At 55.6% G+C, this 14406-nt stretch overlaps 1 protein-coding gene across 2 annotated transcripts in view; it reads left to right on the top strand.

The window, feature by feature from the left end:
• The window catches only part of KCNQ1 (potassium voltage-gated channel subfamily Q member 1), a 344375-nt gene that overhangs the window by 15035 nt on the left and 314934 nt on the right, over positions 1-14406 (top strand). The gene's annotated exons all lie outside the window — the stretch shown is intronic.

Genomic DNA, 14406 nt, shown 5'->3' with positions numbered 1-14406 from the left:
CCAGCAGGGCTTCCGGAGCGGGAAGGTCGTCCTCGGCTTGACAGGCCTTGGCGGGAGCTGAGCCTCCCCAGGTGGTTCTGGATTTGGGTGGTTCCTGGTGGCACCTGCCTGGCTGGTAACACGACCCGTCCTTCCTAGGGAGCTGGGTGACCGCGTCACCTAGGGTTGCCTCCCTGGGGTGGGGACTGGGCGTGTGGGCACCACTCCCTCCAGCCCTGGGCTGAGGCTGAGACCACGGGTCTCCCCAGGGCACTCAGGAACTAGTTGGTGAGGCTTCAGCTCAGGACGTGTTGACAGTGAGGCTGGACAGGAACCTTCCTCGTGGAGGAGGTGCAGACACGCTGTGGCCCTGGCGGGGGGACCAGGCCCTGGTGGGAGAAGGGGCCTCCGAAGGCCAGCGGACGCCTTGGCCGAGCTCCGGCCTGGACGGCTGCGTGTCAGTGGGGAGGCCCCCTCCCAGGCCAGTCCCCTCTGTCTGTGCCGTCCCTGGCGCACCTTCCACTTTGCAGGAGCACAGTGGGGGCTTGCAGAGCGCGAATCCTGGAGGAAAGGGGGCACCAGGTTCCTCTCCGGTCCTGGGGCCGCTGTCCTCAGGGGGGTGAGGGGCTGGCAGCATTGCTGTCCCCTGGGCTTGTCCTGGAGTGTTTGTCCGGGTGGCACTGTGGACGTCTGCCTGGCCTCGGGGCTTGGTCTCCGGTGTCAGCCTTGCCCCAGGGAACACGACCGACGGGAGGCTGGAAAGCCCTTTGGGAGCTCACTGCTGGCAGGCCCTGCCTGTGGCCGGGCTACAGGAATGTCAAGGGAGGGTGCTGCTGGGAGGGGGAGAGCGGGGCTGGGGGGGCGTGGGGGAAGCGTTCCTCCCTCTAGGGCAGCCAGCGGGGAGGGGTGCGCTCTGGGCCCCGGCCCTGGGAAGTGTTTGGCGTGCTGGTGGCTTAATCTCACAAGGCCTCAGCTGTCTTATCTGGATCGGGGATTGTGATAGCTTTCGGTTTATAGAGCAGGTTCCTTCACCCCGGCCAGCGCTCCTGACATTTTAATCTGGATCATTCCCTGGGTTGGGGGGGGGGGCAGCCTGTGCTCTGCGGGGGGTCAGCAGCATCCCTGGCCTCGCACCCACTGGATGCCAGTAGTGTCCGTCCCCGAGCTGTGACAATTAAAGCATCTCCAAACATTGCCCTGTGTCCCTGCGGGGGCAGAGTGCCGGGTTCAGAACCCCTGCATGCAGGCGAAGTGTCGGGCAGATGGAAAAGGTCAGCACCCGGCAGGCCTGGGGAACCCCGGGCAGGCGGGCGCCGCGTGCAGCCCTGCCGCGTGCAGGGGTGCTGTCGTTGTGGGAGGGTGGTGGTCTGCTTGAAGGGTGGGCCCAGTCCACAGTCAGCTGAGCCAGCTGGCCTGTTCCCCTGGTTCCACGGGCTCCGTGCCTTCTGGTGCGGGGAGCAGACCGGGAGAGGCCCTCGGTGCTGCTGTAGAGCAGAGCTGGGCGGAGACGGGGCTGCCCGGGGGCTCTCAGCCCCATGGGGACAGCTGGCCAAGGGCTGCGCGCTCTCGACGTGGTGTCCCGCTAGGTATTTAGGGACATACATCCAAGCCAGACCCTGGAACATCCTGAGATGACGCTCACGGTCCTCGGCCGGTTGGGGTGGGGCCGGCGTCCACGCTGAGGCCCACGAGCCGCCCCAGCCCTGGAAGGGGCTCGGTCTTCAGCCCCTGCCCGCCCTCTAGGTGACCCGTGTGTGCCTTGGGCCTGGGCCTGAGCCCGGGCCTCCCTGCAGCCCCCAGCCCCCTCCCTCTGTGGTGTTCTGGGTCTGCAGTGCCGTGTGATTTGGGTCCCAACTCAGCTGAGGCCTCGCCCCATAGCCGCTCCCCTGGGGTGCTGGCCTGTGCCCCGAGAGTGCCCATCGGGCAAGTGAGGCCCGGTGGACCCACACTGTCACCCCGTCCCTCCTGTCCCGGCCGTACCCTTTGCACCTGACCAGCCCCGACGCTGTGGCCCACCGGTGCCCTCTGTGACCAGCCTCCCAGCCTCCCTGCTGGTCGCTCTGGGCAGGTCGGGATGATACTGCCAGGCCTCTGCTGCCCCCACCCGGTTCCTGCACTGTCCGTGCACCCCGAGGGCCCGCCCCACACCCTCCCAGGGCTGGTTCTGATCAGGGCCCGGTGTAGCCAGGGGTCTTCCCGGGCTGTGGGCCCCCGTGCACGCTGCAGGGCGCCGGGTGGGGCTGGAGCCTGAGGGTGGCGCTCTCAGAGACGGCAGGAGGCGAGAGGGGCCAAGCTGCGGCCGGAGAGCTAGGCAGGGCTGCTCGGCTGGCCCGGGGTCGTGGGCGGTGAGTTTGCCCCCCCGCCGCGGCTCGTGGGATGAGGCTGAGCTGTGGACGCCCTTGGGTCTGGTGGGAGGTGGGTGCTGACTGCGTCTGCCCCGTGCCCTCGTCCCTGAATGGGTGTGGGCAGGACACAGTCCCCCAGTCCGGCTCCCGCAGGGGAGATGGTGTGGCCAGAGGGTCAGCCGAGGAGCCCCGGGCGAGGGCAGACGCCGCGTCAGGAAGTGGCCCTCGCAGAGGCCGTTGAGATGACATCAGAGTGCAGCGGGGGGTGGGGAGGCCGGGCTCAGAGCCCGAGACAGGCCTGCTTCTGCCAGGCCTCGTACCGGGTCGCGTGCCACGGGCCCCTCCTCAGAGCCGCTTCTTCCAGAACAGCTTTACTGAGATATAATTGACATCCGATCAACTGCTTTGAAGTGCACAGCCGGGGCGGCCCCGACGCGCGGGTGCCCGTGAAGAAACCACCGTCAGCAGTGTGGGCGCGCCCACCACCCCCGAGAATGTCCTCGTGTCCCTTGTGAGCCCGCCCCCCGCCCCCCACCCGGGCCACCACCGAGCTGCCTCCCACCTGGGCAGGTCGGTTTGCGGTTGGTGGGGCTTCCGGAGGGGGTCCAGCAGCCGGCGCTGTGCCCGCTGCTTCGCTCAGCATCCTCTGAGCTTCATCCGATCGCCGCGTGTCAGCGTGTCACCCCTTGACGGCGGGGGGTGCCCAGCCCGCGGCTGGGCCCGTTTCTTCACTCACCTGCCTGGCCGTGGACATTTGGGTTGTTTCCAGATTTGGGTTGTTACAAGTGAATCTGCTTTTTTAAAAATTTTTTTCTCATTTATTTACCTTTTATTTTACTTTGAAACTCTCTGTGGCCCCTTTTTCTACTGGTCAGTTTCTCCACCGTATAATTATAAATATTCTCCTACTTCCAAGCTCTTACGTGATTCACTCTTTACCACTCCCCACCCCCATACTTTTCTTTTTATTTGTTTATTTTTAATTTATTTTTGGCTGCATTGCGTCTTCAGAAGCTGCTTTTTGAAAGATGGGAGAGGTTGGGTTGTCTGTTTTCTGACTGGTGAATTTCGGGAGTTCTTTATGATATTCTGGACACAAATCCTTCGTCACCTATGTGCTCTGTAAAGATTCTCCCTGGCTTGTGGTGTCTTTCAGAGAGGAAAAGCTTTTAATTACGGTGAAGTATGATACACCCGTTTGTCCTTCTATGGACTGTTGTTTTGGTGCTTTGTCTAAGGAATCTCTGCCTAACCCGAGGCCCAAAGATCTTCTGTGTTTTCTTCTAGAAGTTGTGTAGTTATCGGTTTTACGTTTAGGCCTACGTCCGTTTTGAGTTCATTTCTGCGTCAGGACTCAGCTGTGATGGAGGCTTCCTCCTGCGTGGGGGCTCCCAACCGTCCGAGCGCCATGTGAAGGGCCCCCCCCTACTCCTCTCCACGTTCACCCCCAAGCGTCCTCGGCACTGGTCCCTGACGCCGGAGACTCTAATATTCAGGGACCTTGGCTCACACTGTCCACCTGCCAGAGCCCAAAGGCAGGTACCGCAGCCCCCATCTCACTCCACACACGTGAGTTCTGGGACTTGGAGGGCCCGGTGGCCCTGATGGTCCCTTATCCGGGTTTTGAGCACGGCAGCATCTCAGCCTCGTGTGTGTGTGGGCACGTGTGTGGATGCATGCATGGGTATGTAGACACATGTGTGCATATGTGTGGGTGTGGACACACACGTGTGGGTGTGCGTACAGTGTGGGAGCGTATGCAGGGCCGGTGCGTCCTTTGCTGGCATGAGAGAGTGGGAAGAGACAGGAGAGCCCCTGAGGCCAGCCTGTGCATCTCGGGGGGAGGGGCCTGCGCAAAGCGGGAAGGTGAGGGCTGGGGCCTGGGGCCTGGGGTAGAGCAGCTGGGGGAGGGAGTCATGCTGAGAGCCTCTGGGGCCCCCATGACGCGAGCGTGAGGGGCACTGGTTGCTGACTCGGGCTCCCGCCTGCCAGGCGAACCTGCCCCCTTCCTGCCTGGGGTGCAGGAGGCTGTCCCTGCCCCCTACTTTGAGGAGTGGACGCGGTGGCACTGTGAGCGTGGCTGGGTCCCGTGCCGTCCGCAGGGGCGTTGGGAGGGCACCCTGGCCTTCCTGGTGGCGGTCGAGGGGCTCACAGCTCTGGCCCAAGACTGGACCTCAGGGCCCCTTATACCACGGGTCCCGGATGGGCGTGAAGAGAGGGGCTCTCGGGGGGGCGCTGCGGAGGGGCTGCCACCGAAGACATCCGTGTCATTTGGGGGAGGAGCTTGCCGTGCTCCCCGTCCAGTCCTGGCCCCTGGACGGGGAGTAGCTTCCAGGCAAAGTGGGGCAGGCCCCCATCTCCCACTTTGCCCCCCAGGAGGTTCCTAGCCACAGGATTGACTCACTGTGAGCTCAAACCTCCAGAAGGTTCTGCTGGCGGCCTAGGAGTGGCTGGCCTAGGACAGGAGAGCAGGGGACGTGCTGGGGCCTGGCCAGGATCTGTTATCGTTTATGCCCTTTGTTTGCTGCTCCCGTATCTGTCCAACAATAAACCCACAGACTTGGAGGATACGAGTGGCCGTGGGCTTTGGTTGGCTTGGGAGCCCGGGGCGGGCATCAGGGACTCAGAGAGGGTTCCCACTCCGGGGCTGCAGTCGCAGGGACCGGGGTGGCGGGTGGCGTATGCTGTGGTTCCTGCCCAGCTGGGAGAGCTGGTCTTGGAGATGCCGGGTCGTGGGTGAGAGGGTGCAGGCCCTTCCCTGGGGACCCGGCTTGGGGAAGGGGTCTGTGCCGGGAGGGCGGGGCCGCCGTCTGTCCGGGTCTGTCATTGTGTCCCCAGCCGTGGCTCAGTGCCTGGTGTGGGCCGGACGGTCGGTGATGACTTGTGGTCAGAAAGAGCATGTGTGAGTGACCTGGTGTTGCCCTGCTGGCCAAGGGCTTTTCCCCACCATGGTCCAGAGCCTGGGGGTGCCTCCCTGAGCGGGCGGGGGGTGGGCAAAGGAAGCCCCTACTCTGCACTGAGCGAGCTGGCCTCCGACGCGCAGGGGACAGAAAGCGGCCAGCAGGTGGTCAGGGCTGCCTCAGGCTCCCTGTCCGCCCAGTGGTCATGTCTGTTTCGCCTGCAGGGAGGGGCGGGCAGCCGTCCTGGAGTCTCGGAAACGTTTACGATTCTGCACATCAGCTGTGGCCCTTTTGCCGCCCTGACAAAAGGCCCGGTGTCAGAACGTTCCATGTGAGCTGGAGCTCCTGGGACGGAGAGACTCAGTGCATGCGGGCCATGCCTGCTGCTTTTCGGGCCTTCGCGGGCGCCTCGTGCAGCACGTGGGGTTCGGGTTAAGCGCGAGGTGGGGGACGTTCGGGGCCGGGATGGATTGTTCTAGGTCAAGATGGCGGTGGTCAGCCTTACAGGGGGTGGGCCCTGGACACGCGCCGGCTGCCCATCTGGGCACTTGCTGTGGCGTCTCCCGTTGGAAGCTCTCCACAGCCCGGCGTTAGCCTTGTTTACAGGCGGGGAAACTGAGGCACGGGATTCCCCTCAGGCGCGGGGCAGAGCCAGACGGAACCCAGGGGCTCGGCTTCAGGGGGCCCTCTTTGTGTGCGCATCTAAGTATGCGCTTTGTTTTGAGGTAAAATGCGCATAACTAAAATTTATCATTTTAACCATCTCGAAGGGTACCAGTTCCGTGGTATTTGGTACATTCACAGTGCTGTGCAACCATCGCCTCTTTCTGATTCCTGAATGTTTTCATCACCCGGATAGGAAACCCCTAACCCACGGCCAGGGCCCCCCTCCCCTCGCCCAGCCTCGGGCAGTCATGCTCTGCCCTCTGTCTCTGTGGATTTGCCTGCGCTGGGTATTTGATATAAATGGAATCCTGTAACGTGGGGCCCTTTATGGCCGACGTTGACTGTAACGTTTCAGGCTTCCTCCATGCTGTGGCCTGTGTTAGAAGGTCATTGCTTTTTTTTTTTAATTGGGGTATAATTGCTTTACAATGTTGTGTTAGCTTCTGCTGTACAGCAAAGTGAATCAGCTATATGTATACCTATATCCCCTCCCTCCTGGACCTCCCTCCCACCCACCCCCCATCCGCCCCTCTAGGCCATCACAGAGCACACAGCTGAGCTCCCTGCGTTGCATCGCGGGTTCCCACTAGCTCTCTCTTTTATACCTGGCAGTGTATTTATGTCAAACCCAATCTCCCAATTCGTCCCATGCTCCCCTTCCCCCCACTGCATCCACACGTCTGTTCTCTACGTCTGCGTCTCTATTCCTGCCCTGCACATAGGTTCATCTGTACCATTTTTCTAGATTCCACATACATGCCTTAATGTACAATATTTGTTTTTCTCTTTCTGACTCACTTCACTCTGTATGACGAAGTATCATTGCTTTTTAAGCTGAATAATATTGCCTTGTGTGGATGGACCACATTTTGTTTATCCATTCATCCTTCAGTGGATACTTGGGTTGTTTCCACCTTTGGGCTATTGTGAGTAGTGCTGCTATGAATGTGTGTGTACAAGTGTTTGTTTGAACACCTGTTTTTGATTCTGTGGAGTCTACACCCAGGGGTGGGATGGCCGGGTCACGTGACCACTGGTTGGCGCTGCCTGCGGGCCCCTTGCCTGCAGCAGTGCCCTGGCGGGGGCCTCGGAACAGTGCTTTCACCTGGAGGCCGTCCGCAGCGGATCGTGGTTTCTGGTCTCGTCAGCTCTCCATCCTGCCTATCCCTCCGACCCTCCACACTCTGGCCCTGAACGAAGTCTCTTCTGTTCCCCACTCCTCACCCACTTCAACCCCCATCACACTGGGTGCCCAGGCCCTCCTAGGGCCAAGTTCCTCCCTCCACCTGGAGCGCCCCCCACTTCTGTCAGGTGAAGCCCTGCTGCTCTGCCCCTGTTTGAAATGGCAGTGGAGTCTCAGCCCCCAGTTTCTACCTGTGATGAGAAAGAGCCACACTGGTGGTAGCCCCCAGGGCAGCATCAGGGACAGGATGTGCTCCAGAGCTGGACCCTGGGCAGGCGCTGTTCTCCTGAAGGATGGTGGGAGGCCCTCCTCCACCTCCCCACCCCCTTCCCTCCTCTCCCCCCTCCTCCTCTTCCGCTCCCTCCCTGCCTCCCCTCCCTCCCCTTTCCTTTTCCTCCTCCCTTCCCCCTCCCCTCCCCCTCCCGCTTCTCCCCAAGAGCCTGGGAAAGGGGTGGGACCCACACTGAGATGGGGCAGCAGCCATTCCACCGCTGAGCCCCAGCCTGCTGGCCTCGCCCTCTCACTGCGATGGCCTGGCCTTCCATGTCCCTTCTCTTTCTTGCCGCCAAACATCAAAAATCCCTCACCCACAGTGCTGCATCCTTCCTTCCCTCTCCTCCCAGCAGGCTGGGTGCTCCTTAGGGCGCCCCTCCTTCCTGGCTCAGCTCCTGTTTTCTTTCAGCTCTTTCTCAGCATCGTTGCACATGCTTCCCGTTGCCTTCCAGTCAACAGACCTGAAACCAGTCCACCCCTCAATTCTGTACCCCACCCTACCTTAGGCTGGCTTCTCCCTCCCACCCTGGACGGCCAGACTTTTCCATGCATGTAAACAGTGGTGAGAGCCCCCTTACTAAGAGCCTCTGTCTTAGAATTGATTAACAAACAAACGAACTCAAATATATGTTGCCTATAAAAATCACAAAATCAGGTATAGCACCATCAAAATAAAAGAATGGCTGAAAAATTTCCAGCACACACACCAAGAGAGAGCAGAGGTTGCATCCTTCATCTCAGGTAAAGAATTAGGGCAAAGAGGGTAATTTTATTTTTCTAATTTAATTTGTTTTATTTGTTGGCTGTGCCGCACCGCTTTTGGAATCTGAGTTCCCCGATCAGGGATTGAACCGGCGCCCTCAGCAGTGAAAGTGTGGAGTCCTAACCACTGGACTGCCAGGGAATTCCCCAAAGAGGGTAATTTTAAATTGCTAAAGATACAGTCAGTGCTGAATCAGTAACGTTCATGAAGGGCAAGAAAATAAAAACTGTTTACGATGCAAAGAGAAATAACCAGAAACTTGAATCACTTCATCCAGTCTTTGACAGACTGGAGAAAATCATCCAGTCTGTCAAATGAAAAATCATTTGTATTGTTAATATAGTTAAATTGATAGATATACCAAACTTTGCACCCTATAAGTGAAAGATACATCTTTTACAATATTCCTGAACAGTCACAACAGGTGATTTTACGCTAGACTGCAAAAGTCTTGGTACAATCTAAAATCAACGAATTATACTGGATTCCCTTGATTTCAACATAAATTCAAAGCTAACTACAAGTTTAATTAATAATAGGTTTAAAAAAAATCTCCTTAGAAATGAAAACAGTAGCAACACAATCACTACATGAGGTATTAAAATTAAAGCAATGTGTACATATCTGTTCTGTGAGGTAAATTCATAGCTACAGGTACTTTCATTCTAGAAAAAGAATAAATAAGTAAACTAAGCATATAAGTTAAGAAGTTCCCAATAAGAAAAGCAGAAATGAGGAGATAAGAATAGAAAACAACATATTAAGAAGCAAAAAAAAATTGGATTGACAGTCCTATTCAGGAACTGATTCTTGGTTCTTGAAGAATAAATAATGGCACACCTTTCATAATTCCAGTCAAGGAAGAACAGCAAGTATATAATTTTAAGTGAGACATGAGAAGGCTCTTTGGTAACATGCTGTCGCGAAAGCGCGGGCCAGCCCTGTGCACCGGTGGCGGTAGGAAGCCGGAAACAGCACAACATCGAGCTAAAGCCACGAGCACGTTAAAAAAATGACCACACATACAAAATGGGGAAAATGGATATGACTCGTGAAATAAGAGCATCCATTCTAACCCACCTGTGTGTGGATGTGAGTAAATAAGGGGGGGGACGGGAAGGTGTCCCAAGGGTGGATGCTGACCAGGCAGGTGGGAGAGTGGCGTGAGGCGTGGTCACCGCAGGTGCAGGCGAGTGACAGAGTCTCTCAGCACCCTCTGTGGTGCTGATTCGTTACTGGGGAAGGTGTAACTTCCCAGGGACAAAGCCTATGGTCCCCATCTTCCCCAGTGGGCAAAGCTAACATCCCCAAGAAGGGGACAGACCCACACGAGACGCCCGGAACGGATGTCCTCCGTTAGCTGTATCCTCGCCAAAGACACAACCTGAATCTAATCGTGAAGAAACACCAGATAAACCCAAGTTGAAGGACACGCTCCAAAGCAGTTGGCCCGAACTCTCCAAAAATGTCAAGGTTAAAAAAATGCAAAGAAAGACTGAAGAACCGTTCCGACGAAAGGAGAACCAAGAAGTATGGTCTCTCAATAGCATCTGTGATTCAGGAGGGAATCCTGCGAGGACAGGGTGGGCAAATGGGAGTCGGAACAGCCCCGGATTAGGTGACGGTGTCACGTTTCCCCGGGTTTGACAGCCGTCCGGTGGTTATGGAAGAGAAAGTGCTCATTCCCAAGAAATACACACGGAAGTATTTAGTGGAAAACAGGCACGATGTCTCCAACCTACTCTCACGTGGCCCAGGAAACCCTAGGGGGCAGGGGAGGCGGCTGGGGCATAAGGACGACAACGCAGGAAGTGGGACTCGGAACCAGGGGTGCTCGGGAGGACCGTGTGCTCTACTCTTGCAACTGTTCCTGAGTTTGAGATGAAACAAGATAAAGAAGAACGTACCCCACCACAATGACCACAGCCACTCTGGGTCTCCCGGCCGCGCAAGTGGGTGGCTGGCTCTTCTGAAATGTACCGATAGGCTGTATTGCATCATGGGTTCTAATCAGAAGCACATGATTGTTTCACTCGCGGCTGGAAAGGCTTCTGATTATCTCCTCGCCAAACATCAGAACATGTTTTCACAAGATTAGTTTTTCTGATTATAAAACTCCGAAACGCGGAGCGTAGACCATTTGGAAATTTTTAAAGAAGAAAATTAAAATTACTCATTGCACCACAACCCAGATGTGCCACTGCTGATTCCTTTCTAGCCTTTTGTCAGGGGTGTGTGTGTGTGTGTGTGTGTGTGTGTGTGTGTGTGAACACACTCTGTGGCGAGCGCCCTGGGTCCATGGCTAGATGGCAGCCCGTGGGCACTGCGGCCATTAGCTTAACCTATTTGTACATCAGTTTCTTCACCTGAGAAGTGCGGATGATCAGAGTCCCTGCCTCGTATGGCTCTGGAGGATTGAGTAAGCTCGGTAGAGCACACCTAAGTGGGCGCAACTCGGAGGCAGCACTCAGCAGCCACTACTCCACGTGTATTTGCGAGTGCATGTTTGTGTTAATTTTCGGCAAAATTGAGATGATGCTAAAGCATTAACTCGTACCTTTTTCTCATTTGACGTGTGACGTGTGTTCGTTCTCCCACACCAGGATCTGTCACGTCAGCCTGGTGTTTCCACTGCGTTACTGAACACCATGCATTTAACTGTCTCTCTGCTGCTGACATCTGTCTCATTTCCTATTTTATTCTTATTTATTTATAAATAACGTTGTGATGCAAATCCTTGTACATTCATTTTTTCCCAGAACCCAGATCATTTCCTTGGGTCACCATTTGCAGGAGGAGACTGATAGGATCAAAGGGTTCCCACATTTTTATGTCTCTGACACCTTCAGCCAGACTGCCTTCCAGGAAGATTTTCCTCATTTAACCTCCCACTGAAATGCTGGACATGACTTGTTATGTTACACCCTCTCCAAAGCTGGGTATAATCATAAAAACACTTTGCCATTTTGATGAGGCAAAAATAGCATCTCGTTTGCAGTGAGGGGAATGCTTTCATGTTTGTCGGCCTCTTTGTATTTCAGCCATACACTCGCTCAGCTGGCCGCCGTGCACCTGGGATACGGGAGGTTGTCTTCTGGGTTCCTGGGAGACCATAAACTAAAGGGATGGGAGCTCTGTCCTCGAGGAGATTACGTTTGAGAGAGCGAACAAGCCTCTAGAGTGTCAGAGGGCAGTAAGAGCCAGAAAAGCATAAAGCAGGGAAGTGGGCAGAGACAGGGATGGGTGCCCTTTAGCGGTGGGGGGTGGTGGTGTTGGAGCAGAAATGTGAAGGATGTGGGCTGTGCCCACTTATGCAGGAAGAGCATCTGGCCGGAGCAGGCAGCACGTGCAGAGGCCCTGTGGCAGGGATGTGCTTGGCCCGTGTGAGGGGTAATGAGTACGTGGGTGGAGCACACCATGGGGGTGATGGCGGGTGAGGATGAGGGCGGAAGGTGGCCTGGTCACAAGGGTGGACCTCTGAGAGTGATGGGGGCTTGAGGGAGGAGCAGTGAGATCTGTCCTCTCTTAACTTACGTACTTATTTTAAATTTTATTTTTTATTTGGAAATTGAAGTCCCAAAACAGTACAGAAAGCTCTGGACCCCTCACCCAGCTTCCCCTTCATAGTAACATCTTCATAGCCAGATGCAGGAGGGTGACGTTGGTGCGTTTTTACCCCCTAAACCACATACCTTATTTGAATCCCACTGTTTTGCCACCTATGTCCTTCCTCCATCCCGAGACCCCCACCCTGCATCCACTTGTCCCCTTTGTCTCCTCCTGTCCTGGCAGCCCCTCGGCGTCTGCCTGACTTTCATGACCTGGACCTTTAGGACGAGCGCTGGTCAGCTCTTGTGTGGAATGCCCCTTGATTTGGGTTCTCCTGCTGTGTCTCATGATTAGATCAAGATTATGCCTTTTTGGCAAGAATACCCGGGAACCATGCTGGGTCCTGGGAAGTGCCTCCTATCAGGGTGCAGGGCGTCTTATTTCTGGTGATTCTGACCTTGATCCCTTGGGCAGAGGCATGTCTTTCAGGGCCTCTCTGCTGCCAGTGAACGGTTTACCCCTTTGTCATTAGTAAGTATCTTGACGGAGATACTTTGACACAGTGCACGTACCCTTTCCTCCTGAAGTGTTGCCTGCTGGTTTTAGCATATCCGTTGGTGGTGGTTGTCCGGTGGGGATTTTCCCTTCCTGTGTTCCTGTCTGCATTTATTAGCTGAAATTTCCTTAGGAGGAGCTGTCCCTTTTCCTCCATTGATCTATTCAATGATGTATTTACATCAGTGCGGTCCTGTAGATATTGATTTTATTTATGGGTTGTGACCCAGTCCTTTCATTATTGAATTTATGGCTCCAGTTGTCCTGACTTTGGTCTCGGGGGTCATTCAGGTCAGCGTCTGTGCCCTTCCAACCTCCCTCCTCTTCCTTCGAGCACTGCATCCCTTCCCGGCTTCCCGAGATGCTCCAGACTGGGCTCGCATTTTCGTTCCCCGGATCTGAAACCAGGCTCTTCCCCCAGCAAGCCCTGGGTCCTTTTAGTGGCAAACGGTATTGAGAAACCAAACGCTCGGCGCCGGCTGGGCTCCTGCCAGCCGCGTGGGCACCTCAGCTGCCGGATGGAGGGAATACGTGTGTGCGCACCAGCCCGTCCAGACGCACGCATCCATCGCCATTTCTCTACCTGGCTACCTGTGTGTATGTACTTTAATACAAGTACGGGTTCACCCTGATGTCTCCGGTTCTGGTGCAGCCCCACGGGGCCCCGTCTAGCCTCTCGCCATCTTTATTGCAATGTCTTTCTTGACGGTGGACAGCCTGCCCTCGCTGTTTACTTGTCTGTTCGGCCCTAGTGTGTACGTGGAGTGGCCGCGCGTGCGCACCGTGCGTACCAATGGAGACTTGGCATCGCACGGCCGGGAGAAACAGACTCGCCCGTGGAGCGCAGTGTGCGCGCAGTGTTCTTTTGTCCTTGATGTACGGGATTCCGTCCCGTTGCTATAGCCCACGGTTACTCAGGACACTCCCTTTCCTCCCCGTCCACGTGGTCCTGTCATCCATGTATTACAGTGAAATTCATTTATTAGGTTGACATTGCATTCTGAGTTCCCCCACATCCCGATCAGTTTTATTGCCTGTGTATTTGGGGGACACGGGGGGGGATGTGAAACACTGCGGTGGCTGGAAGCGTCACAGCAGTAGGACACAGTGTCCCCAGAGGAGCGCTGCTCCGCCGTAGCACGCCGCCCCCCTCCCCCTCCTGTCTCTCCTTTCCCACCCAGCCCTGTAGATAATCCATCTCTTTAGTCCCTGGTTCATCCTTCCTGTGTTTCTCTTGCTATTACACGTGTATTTTCTTGTATCACTTTCTTTTTTTTTTTCTTTTCGCGGTACGCGGGCCTCTCACTGTTGTGGCCTCTCCCGCCATGGAGCACAGGCTCCGGACGCGCAGGCTCAGCGGCCATGGCTCACGGGCCCAGCCGCTCCGCGGCATGTGGGATCTTCCCGGACCGGGGCACGAACCCGCGTCCCCTGCATCGGCAGGCGGATTCTCAACCACGGCGCCATCAGGGAAGCCCCACTTTCTTTTTTTACATGAAGGGAAGTGTACCATAAATACTCCTTTCTGTAAACTTTTCAATTTTGGTAAATTAATGGAAATTTATATAATTTACAATAATAACGGTAAAACACGTGTAACGTAAAATTTACCACCTTAACCGTTTTTAAACTGCTCAGTGGCATTAAGCACGTTCACATTGTCGTACAACCGTCACCACCGTCCATCTTCAGAACTTCTTCCCAAACTGACATTCTGTCCCCATGAAACACTCCCCGGCCCCTCCCCCAGCCCCTGGACCGCACCATCCTACTTTCTGTCTTTACGAACCTCCTGTGAGTGGAATCCCGTAGGATTTGCCCTTTTGCGTCTGGCCTGTTTCACTCAGTGTACTGTCCTCGAGGTTCATTCGTGTTATAGCATGTATCAGAACTTCCTTCCTTTTTAAGGATGGATGATATTCCATTCTATGGATGGACCACACTTCGTCTATCCCTTCATCCATCAGTGGACACTTGGGTTGCCATCACCGTTGTGGAATAATGCTGCTACTAACATGAATGTATAAATATCTCTTTAAGACCCTGCTTTCAATTCTTTTGGATATAGAACCAGAAGCAGAATGGCTGGATCATGTGGCGATTTTATTTTTAATTTTTTTGAGGGGTTGCCGTACTGTTTTCCACAGTTACTGCTGCATTTTACACTCCCACCAACAGAGCACAGGGGTTCCA

The sequence above is a fragment of the Kogia breviceps genome, chromosome 7, assembly GCF_026419965.1.
Source record: "Kogia breviceps isolate mKogBre1 chromosome 7, mKogBre1 haplotype 1, whole genome shotgun sequence".
Taxonomy (NCBI): Eukaryota; Metazoa; Chordata; class Mammalia; order Artiodactyla; family Physeteridae; genus Kogia; species Kogia breviceps.
This window is presented reverse-complemented; position numbering and strand designations above follow the sequence as displayed.